Source organism: Bos taurus, chromosome 21 (assembly GCF_002263795.3).
Source record: "Bos taurus isolate L1 Dominette 01449 registration number 42190680 breed Hereford chromosome 21, ARS-UCD2.0, whole genome shotgun sequence".
Lineage (NCBI taxonomy): Eukaryota > Metazoa > Chordata > Mammalia > Artiodactyla > Bovidae > Bos > Bos taurus.
In genome coordinates, this window is record NC_037348.1 from 23,321,894 (window position 1) to 23,331,526 (window position 9,633).

Sequence of the window (9,633 nt, forward strand, 5' to 3'; positions counted from 1 at the left end):
AAATCTTGAAATTAAAATGGAATCACAGATAAACAGCCTGGAGACAAGGATTGAGAAGATGCAAGAAAGGTTTAACAAGGACCTAGAAGAAATAAAAAAGAGTCAATATATAATGAATAATGCAATAAATGAAATTAAAAACACTCTGGAGGCAACAAATAGTAGAATAACAGAGGCAGAAGATAGGATTAGTGAATTAGAAGATAGAATGGTAGAAATAAATGAATCAGAGAGGATAAAAGAAAAACGAATTAAAAGAAATGAGGACAATCTCAGAGACCTCCAGGACAATATTAAACGCTACAACATTCGAATCATAGGGGTTCCAGAAGAAGAAGACAAAAAGAAAGACCATGAGAAAATACTTGAGGAGATAATAGTTGAAAACTTCCCTAAAATGGGGAAGGAAATAATCACCCAAGTCCAAGAAACCCAGAGAGTCCCAAACAGGATAAACCCAAGGCGAAACACCCCAAGACACATATTAATCAAATTAACAAAGATCAAACACAAAGAACAAATATTAAAAGCAGCAAGGGAAAAACAACAAATAACACACAAGGGAATTCCCATAAGGATAACAGCTGATCTTTCAATAGAAACTCTTCAAGCCAGGAGGGAATGGCAAGACATACTTAAAATGATGAAAGAAAATAACCTACAGCCCAGATTATTGTACCCAGCAAAGATTTCATTCAAGTATGAAGGAGAAATCAAAAGCTTTTCAGACAATCAAAAGCTGAGAGAATTCTGCACCACCAAACCAGCTCTCCAACAAATACTAAAGGATATTCTCTAGACAGGAAACACAAAAACGGTGTATAAGTTCAAACCCAAAACAATAAAGTAAATGGCAACGGGATCATACTTATCAGTAATTACCTTAAACGTAAATGGGTTGAATGCCCCAACCAAAAGACAAAGACTGGCTGAATGGATACAAAAACAAGACCCTTACATATGTTGTCTACAAGAGACCCACCTCAAAACAGGGGACACATACAGACTGAAAGTGAAGGGCTGGAAAAAGATTTTCCATGCAAATAGGGACCAAAAGAAAGCAGGAGTAGCAATACTCATATCAGATAAAATAGACTTCAAAACAAAGGCTGTGAAAAGAGACAAAGAAGGTCACTACATAATGATCAAAGGATCAATCCAAGAAGAAGATATAACAATTATAAATATATATGCACCCAACACGGGAGCACCACAGTATGTAAGACAAATGCTAACAAGTATGAAAGGAGAAATTAACAATAACACAATAATAGTGGGAGACTTTAATACCCCACTCACACCTATGGATAGATCAACTAAACAGAAAATTAACAAGGAAACACAAACTTTAAACGATACAATAGACCAGTTAGACCTAATTGATATCTATAGGACATTTCATCCCAAAACAATGAATTTCACCTTTTTCTCAAGCGCACATGGAACCATCTCCAGGATAGATCACATCCTGGGCCATAAAGCTAGCCTTGGTAAATTCAAAAAAATAGAAATCATTCCAAGCATCTTTTCTGACCATAATGCAGTAAGATTAGATCTCAGTTACAGGAGAAAAACGATTAAAAATTCCAACATATGGAGGCTGAACAACACGCTGCTGAATAACCAACAAATCACAGAAGAAATCAAAAAAGAAATAAAAATTTGCATAGAAACGAATGAAAATGAAAACACAACAACCCAAAACCTGTGAGACACGGTAAAAGCAGTCCTAAGGGGAAAGTTCATAGCAATACAGGCACACCTCAAGAAACAAGAAAAAAGTCAAATAAATAACCTAACTCTACACCTAAAGCAACTAGAAAAGGAAGAAATGAAGAACCCCAGGGTTAGTAGAAGGAAAGAAATCTTAAAAATTAGAGCAGAAATAAATGCAAAAGAAACAAAAGAGACCATAGCAAAAATCAACAAAACCAAAAGCTGGTTCTTTGAAAGGATAAATAAAATTGACAAACCATTAGCCAGACTCATCAAGAAACAAAGGGAGAAAAATCAAATCAATAAAATTAGAAATGAAAATGGAGAGATCACAACAGACAACACAGAAATACAAAGGATCATAAGAGACTACTATCAACAATTATATGCCAATAAAATGGACAACGTGGAAGAAATGGACAAATTCTTAGAAAAGTACAACTTTCCAAAACTCGACCAGGAAGAAATAGAAAATCTTAACAGACCCATCACAAGCACGGAAATTGAAACTGTAATCAAAAATCTTCCAGCAAACAAAAGCCCAGGTCCAGATGGCTTCACAGCTGAATTCTACCAAAAATTTAGAGAAGAGCTAACACCTATCCTGCTCAAACTCTTCCAGAAAATTGCAGAGGAAGGTAAACTTCCAAACTCATTCTATGAGGCCACCATCACCCTAATACCAAAACCTGACAAAGATCCCACAAAAAAAGAAAACTACAGGCCAATATCACTGATGAACATAGATGCAAAAATCCTTAACAAAATTCTAGCAATCAGAATCCAACAACACATTAAAAAGATCATACACCATGACCAAGTGGGCTTTATCCCAGGGATGCAAGGATTCTTCAATATCCGCAAATCAATCAGTGTAATACACCACATTAACAAATTGAAAAATAAAAACCATATGATTATCTCAATAGATGCAGAGAAAGCCTTTGACAAAATTCAACACCCATTTATGATAAAAACTCTCCAGAAAGCAGGAATAGAAGGAACATACCTCAACATAATAAAAGCTATATATGACAAACCCACAGCAAACATTATCCTCAATGGTGAAAAATTGAAAGCATTTCCTCTAAAGTCAGGAACAAGACAAAGGTGCCCACTTGCACCATTACTATTCAACATAGTTTTGGAAGTTTTGGCCACAGCAATCAGAGCAGAAAAAGAAATAAAAGGAATCCAAATTGGAAAAGAAGAATTAAAACTCTCACTATTTGCAGATGACATGATCCTCTACATAGAAAACCCTAAAGACTCCACCAGAAAATTACTAGAAATAATCAATGAATATAGTAAAGTTGCAGGATATAAAATCAACACACAGAAATCCCTTGCATTCCTATACACTAATAATGAGAAACAGAAAGAGAAATTAAGGAAACAATTCCATTCACCATTGCAACAGAAAGAATAAAATACTTAGGAATATATCTACCTAAAGAAACTAAAGACCTATATATAGAAAACTATAAAACACTGGTGAAAGAAATCAAAGAGGACACTAATAGATGGAGAAATATACCATGTTCATGGATTGGAAGAATCAATATAGTGAAAATGAGTATACTACCCAAAGCAATTTATAGGTTCAATGCAATCCCTATCAAGCTACCAACAGTATTCTTCACAGAGCTAGAACAAATAATTTCACAATTTGTATGGAAATACAAAAAACCTCGAATAGCCAAAGCAATCTTGAGAAAGAAGAATGGAACTGGAGGAATCAACCTACCTGACCTCAGGCTCTACTACAAAGCCACAGTTATCAAGACAGTATGGTACTGGCACAAAGACAGAAATATAGATCAATGGAACAAAATAGAAAGCCCAGAGATAAATCCACGCACATATGGACACCTTATCTTTGACAAAGGAGGCAAGAATATACAATGGATTAAAGACAATCTCTTTAACAAGTGGTGCTGGGAAAACTGGTCAACCACTTGTAAAAGAATGAAACTAGACCACTTTCTAACACCATACACAAAAATAAACTCAAAATGGATTAAAGATCTAAACATAAGACCAGAAACTATAAAACTCCTAGAGGAGAACATAGGCAAAACACTCTCCAATATACATCACAGCAGGATCCTCTATGACCCACCTCCAAAAATATCGGAAATAAAAGCAAAAATAAACAAATGGGACCTAATTAACCTTAAAAGCTTCTGCACATCAAAGGAAACTATCAGCAAGGTGAAAAGACAGCCTTCAGAATGGGAGAAAATAATAGCAAATGAAGCAACTGACAAACAACTAATCTCAAAAATATACAAGCAACACCTACAGCTCAACTGCAGAAAAATAAATGACCCAATCAAAAAATGGGCCAAAGAACTAAGTAGACATTTCTCCAAAGAAGACATACAGATGGCTAACAAACACATGAAAAGATGCTCAACATCACTCATTATCAGAGAAATGCAAATCAAGACCACTATGAGGTACCATTTCACACCAGTCAGAATGGCTGCGATCCAAAAGTCTACAAATAATAAATGTTGGAGAGGGTGTGGAGAAAAGGGAACCCTCTTACACTGTTGGTGGGAATGCAAACTAGTACAGCCACTTTGGAGAACAGTGTGGAGATTCCTTAAAAAACTGGAAATAGAACTGCCTTATGATCCAGCAATCCCACTGCTCGGCATACACACTGAGGAAACCAGAAGGGAAAGAGACACATGTACCCCAATGTTCATCGCAGCACTGTTTATAATAGCCAGGACATGGAAGCAACCTAGATGTCCATCAGCAGATGAATGGATAAGACAGCTGTGGTACATATACACAATGGAGTATTACTCAGCCATTAAAAAGAATTCATTTGAATCAGTTCTAATGAGGTGGATGAAACTGGAGCCGATTATACAGAGTGAAGTAAGCCAGAAGGAAAAACACCAATACAGTATACTAACGCATATATATGGAATTTAGAAAGATGATAACAATAACCCTGTGTACGAGACAGCAAAAGAGACACTGATGTATAGAACAGTCTTATGGACTCTGCGGGAGAGGGAGAGGGTGGGAAGATTTGGGAGAATGGCATTGAAACATGTAAAATATCATGTATGAAACGAGATGCCAGTCCAGGTTCAATGCACGATACTGGATGCTTGGGGCTAGTGCACTGGGACGACCCAGAGGGATGGTATGGGGAGGCAGGAGGGAGGAGGGTTCAGGATGGGGAGCACATGTATACCTGTGATGGATTCATTTTGATATTTGGCAAAACTAATACAATTATATAAAGTTTAAAAACAAAATAAAATTAAAAAACAAACAAACAAAGATCACCAACCCTATGAATCCCCCACCCACCCCATCAGTCTCATGTGACCCTGGGGCCACTCCCTTCACCAGCAACATCTTCAGCACCCGAGGCACTTGCCACACACCCAAAACCTGCTGCACCCAAAGCACCCTCGACACCCAGGGAACTAGCAACACATGCGGCACGCGTGACAACAGCGACTAGCGACAACTGACACACCAGCAACACTCAGGACACCAGCAGCACCCGAGACATCCTCGGCACCCACGAACCTGTGGCACCAGGGGCACCCGAGACACCTGCAGCAAAGCCCAGGAGTGTACTCACCATCCCCTGAATGTGGCTGACACTGTCGGAAGCTCCTACCAAGCCAGGCAGCCAGATAAGGGGGCTGGCTGGGAGAATACGAAATTTTATTGTGAAACATTTCTGTTGCAGGCTTCCCAGCGAGACGCACAAAAATACAATAGTCCCAGAAACAACCCCTGCATGACTGAGACAAAAGTTCAGACCTGCTGAGCTTCTTTAGACCCGGTCAAGTGGACTATGGGATTCAAATCCAGAACTCCATGGCCTCTTAGGGCATTATCATGTGCCCAACTACTTATCATAAGAAATAAAAACGTGATGGCAAGCATGCTGATCCTCACCCTTAAAAGCAGGGCTACTTTACCCTGTCTTTGGCAGCATCCATCCATCGAGACGGGCCAGGAAAAGCCACTCCTGCCACTGTGTGAAGCGGATCAGAGGGTGACAGTGTGGATGCCTCTGAGCTCGATGTGGGACCAGAGCCAGAAGTCAGAAAGCCTGAGCCTGAATAGTCCCAGGGTAGAGCCCCATGCCATCACTGTGAAGCCATCGCCTGCCATGAAGAATTCCAGCACTCAAAAACTCCAGCCGCTATGCCCTGAGGTGTGCACCTTCATACTGACCCTGCCATTCCTATGGGAGACCATTCAGATGCAGGAGACAAACCAAAATTCCAAGATCACTGACTCTACCTCTTCCCCACCTACCGCATCTGCCTCGTCTTACTCTGTGGTCACTCCCTCCACCAGTGTCTACCCCAGCCGAGGCACCCGCCACACCCCTGACACCCACTGCACCCAATGCACGCCCGACACTGGCCGCACCCTAGACACCCCCCACACCCAGGGCACCGGCGACACCCTGGCACGTGCGACATCAGTGATAGTCACTAACACCAGAGACACCAGCGCCACCCGAGAGACCTGAGACACCAGCAGCACCCAAAACACCCTTGGCACCAGTGGCACCACAGACATCTGCGGCACCCATGACACCAGGGGCACCCGAGACGCCTGCAGCAAAGTCCAGGAGTGTACCCACTGCCCCCTGAGTGAGACCCACACTGTTGGAAGCTCCTTCCAAGCCAGGCCGCCAGAGTCCTGAGACACTCCCTCTGCCCTCAGCCAGAAAAAGAAGGGGCTGGCTGGGAGAATACGAAAATTTATTGTGAAGCATTTCTGCTGCGGTCTTCCTGGCACGAGGCACAAAAATACAATAGTCCTAGGAACAACCCCTGCATGACTGAGACAAAAGGTCAGACCTGCTGAGCTCCCTGCGTCCCGGTCAAGTGGATATGGGATTCAAATCCAGCACCTCCACAGCCTCATAGGGCATGACCATGTGCACAACTACTTATTATATGAAATAAGTAACTTAATGGCAAGCATGCTGATCTTCAACCCTACGAAGAACTACTTTACCCCATCTGTGGCAGCATCCATTGGTCAAGATGGACCAGGAGGAGCCACTCCCACCACACTGAAGAGGAGTCAGAAGTGACAGTTGGGGATGCCACTGGGCTTGAGGTGGATCAAGAGCCAGAGCTCAGAGAGCCTGTGCTTGAATAGACCCCAGGTGGAGCCCTGTGCCATCACTGTGAAGCCATTGCCTGCCAAGAATGCCAGCACTCAAAAACTCCAGCCTCTATGCCCAGAGGTGTACACTCTTATAGCAGCCTGGCTATTCCTGTGGGAAACCAGTCAGATGCAGGAGACAACCCACAATTCAAAGATCACACACATTACCACTCCCTCACCTACCACCTTGAGTGACCCTGGGGCCATTCCCTCCACCAGTGGGATCTTCCCCAGCTGAGGCACCTGCCACATCCCCAACACCCGCTGCACCTGCTGCATGCCCAACACCCTGGGCACTGGTGAAACCTGTGGCATGTGTGATGCCTGCGACATTCGCAACACCAGACACACCAGCCACACCCCAGACACCCACGGCACCCATGACACCTGTGATAGCAGGGGCACCCAAGACGCCTGCAGCAAAGCCCAGGAGTGTACCCACTACCCTCTCTGTGGGGCTGACAGTCCCCAGCCACTCCCTCTGCCCTCAGCCAGATAAAGAAGGGGCTGGCTGGGAAAATAAAGAATTTTATTGTGAAACATTTCTGTTGCAGGCTTCCCGGCAAGAGGCACAAAAATACAATAGCCCCAGAATCAACCCCTGCATGACTAACTGAGACAAAGTTTAGACTGGCCGAGTTCCCTCAAATCCAATTCAAATCCAACACCTCCACAATCTCATAGGACATTATCATGTGCCCGACTACTTATACGAAATAAGAACGTGATCGCAAGCATGCTGACCCTCACCCCTAAAAGCAGGGCTATTTTACCCTGTCTTTGGCAGCATCCATGGGTCAAAATGGGCCAGGAAAAGCCACTCCCGCCACTGTGCGAAGAGGATCTGAAGGTGACAGTGTGCATGCCTCTGAGGTCGATGTGGGACCGGAGCCAGAAGTCAGAAAGCCTGAGCCTGAATCGTCTCAGGGTGGGACTCTGTACCATCACCGTGAAGTTGTCACCTGCCATGAAGAATTCCAGCACTCAAAAACTCCAGCCTCTAAGCTCTGAGGTGTCCACACTCTTGCTATTCTTGGGGGAGAAAATTCAGATGGAGGAGACAGCCCATGATTCAAAGATCCCCTGACCCTACCACTCTCCTACCCATCTGCCTCGTGTGACCCTGGGGCCACTCCCTTCACCAGCTGCATCTTCTGCATCCGAGGAATCCGCTGCACCCATTCACGCCCGACAGCCGCCAAACCCACGGCACCCCTGACACCTGGGGCACACATAACACCAGCAATTTTCGTGACACCCAAGACACTGGCAGCACCGAGACACCCGTGACACCAGGGGAACCGGGACACCTGCAGCAAAGCCTCAGAGGGTACCTGCTATACCTGCTGCCCCCTAACTGGTCCGACACCATTGGAACCTTTTCCCAAGCTGGGCAGAGTCCCCAACCACTTCCTCTGTCCAGGCCAGAAAAAGAAGGAGCTGGCTGGTAGAATAATGAAGTTTTATTATGAATCATTACTGTCTGCTGCTTGCTGGAAACAGGCACAGAATTACAATAATCCCAGTAACAATCCCTGCATGACTAACTGCAACAAAAGGTCAGACCTGCCAAGCTACCTGGGACCCAGTAAAGTGGACTATGGGATTCAAATCCAGAACTCCATGGCCTCACAGGGAATTAGCATGTACCTTCATAGGGAATTATCATGATAAATTTCATATTATCATGTGAAATAAGTACCAAATGGCAAGCATGCTGATTCTCAACCCTAAAAACAGCTAATTTACCACGTCTTCGGCAGCATCCATGGGTCAAGATGGGTCAGGAGGAGCCACTCCTGCCCCTCTGTGAAGAGGACTCGTAAGTGACAGTGCAGATGCCCTTGGACTCAAGATGGGACCAGAGCCAGAGCTCAGAAAGCCTGTGCTGGAACAGACCCAGGATGGCGCCCTGTACCATTGAAGAGGAAAAGTTAAAATTTTACCTCCTTCTGCCTCTGTAACTCACCTTACCCCTTGCAAAGTCTGGATCATGTAGGTCACGTGGTCTCAGAAAGTGGGGACTTGCAATACTAGGAACTGGAATTTATCTTACTCACCCTTGTCTTGCTCTTTTCAATCGCCCAGCTGCTTCAAACCTGCTTAATCATGCCTGTCCAGATCAGGCATCTCCCTCCCCATCTTGACCACTATTCCTGCGTGTGCGAAACCCCTTAGTTTAAATTAAACCAGCCTATAACAGCTAGTGTTGCCCACTACAGTCTGTCTATAAAAACTCTGTAATCCCTTTGTTTGGGCCTCAGAGCTTGAAGTGTTAACTCCTCTGGGCCCGCCTGTGTAATAAACCTGAGTTCTCCAACTCTCCAAGTGTGGTGCTTGGTTTCTCGAGTACTGGTTTCTGCAACAGCATCAATAGTGAAGCCCCTCGTGCCACGAGGAACTCCAGCACCAAAAAACTCCCGCCTCCAAGCTGTGACGTGTCCACCTTGATTCCGGCCTGGTTTTTCCTGTGGGAGACCATTCGGATGCAGGAGAGAACGCAGGATGCAAAGATCCCTGACACACCCGAGGCACACCTGACACCCGATGCATTCGGTGCATGCCCGATGACCAACACACACAGGGCACTAGTGACCCCTGAGACACATCTGCCTCTTTTGACCCTGTGGCCCCTCCCTTCACCTGCGGCATCTTCAGCTTCCAAGGCACCCGCCACATCCAAGGCACACCTGGCAACCCCGGGAGAGGGTCACCAGCAACACCCGCTGCATGTGGCCA